Genomic DNA, 1,146 nt, shown 5'->3' on the forward strand with positions numbered 1-1,146 from the left:
CACACACACACACACACACACACACACACACACACACACACACACACACACACACACACACACACGTTTAAGTCAAACACTATGTTGGGGAACTTCATTTCAAAAGATTGGATTTGGCTGACAAAAACATATTTATTTCATTTTTAGGATCTATATATTTGTATGTTTTTGTGTCATTAAACACGCTAACATCTGATTTGCTTCCCCTGAAGCAGCTTCAAGGTCTCCACACAGTCTGACCGTGTAACAGAAAGTCTGTTAAAGCTCTTTATTGAAGCTGTGTGAGGTACCCAGTGACGGATTATTTTTTAATGTGTTTTTAGCTGTTGTTCACACTCACATCTTCTCTGGTTCAGTTCTCTGAATTCACTTTGGCACAAAAAGCAACACCTCAGATGATGACAGAGTCAGAGCTGAGCGACTCAGCCTTCAGCCTCGAGCACTTTAGAACAAACATCTAACAGACAGAGACTGAAAGACTCAGACTAGAATAATAATATGCTTTCATTATTTTGAATTAATTTGCCTACGTATATTCATTCAAACGTTTTATACAATATCATTTATTTAATATAAGAATTATGTATATTATTAATAATTTCATTTTTATTTTAATTGCTTAAAATGAACGAAGAAGAATATGTACAACAAAAAATAAACATTAGCAGTTACACAAATTAAAATGTAACACAAGTTAAAAAGTTATTTAACAAAAACATTTAATGTTAAAATACAAAAGTAACTGTGAGATATCATTCTCTAAGAGTTACATGATCTTATTCTGGTGAACACTTGTTTCTATGTCTGTTCAATGAACAACAAAGACACAAGATGTACATCAGACAGACATGGAGGCTGTTGAAAGGTGTATTGTTTGTTTGGTTTAGTTTGATGGAGCTAGGCTAGTTCCCGTCTTTGTGCTAAGCTAGGCTAAACACATCCGGGATACATCTCTACAGAGGACACGGGTCTGAATAAAGCATCACATGACTAATCTACAGAACCAAACACTTTAGATCACAACTGGATCTAAGACAGAAAACGTCCCCAACATGTCAGTGTTGTTATAACACAGTTCACTGGGGGGGGGGGGGGGGGGGCGCGGATGTATATAACCTAGCTTACGGGTGTGGACAGGGCGAGGAA

General features: G+C 36.9%; 1 protein-coding gene across 1 annotated transcript in view; it reads right to left on the bottom strand.

Annotated features, from left to right (window-relative positions):
- Nucleotides 1-1,146, bottom strand: part of efr3a (EFR3 homolog A (S. cerevisiae)) — a 54,811-nt gene that overhangs the window by 17,797 nt on the left and 35,868 nt on the right. The window lies entirely within an intron of this gene.

The sequence above is a fragment of the Anarrhichthys ocellatus genome, unplaced genomic scaffold (assembly GCF_004355925.1).
Source record: "Anarrhichthys ocellatus isolate YVR2014 unplaced genomic scaffold, GSC_Weel_1.0 scaffold128, whole genome shotgun sequence".
In the NCBI taxonomy this organism is placed as follows: Eukaryota; Metazoa; Chordata; class Actinopteri; order Perciformes; family Anarhichadidae; genus Anarrhichthys; species Anarrhichthys ocellatus.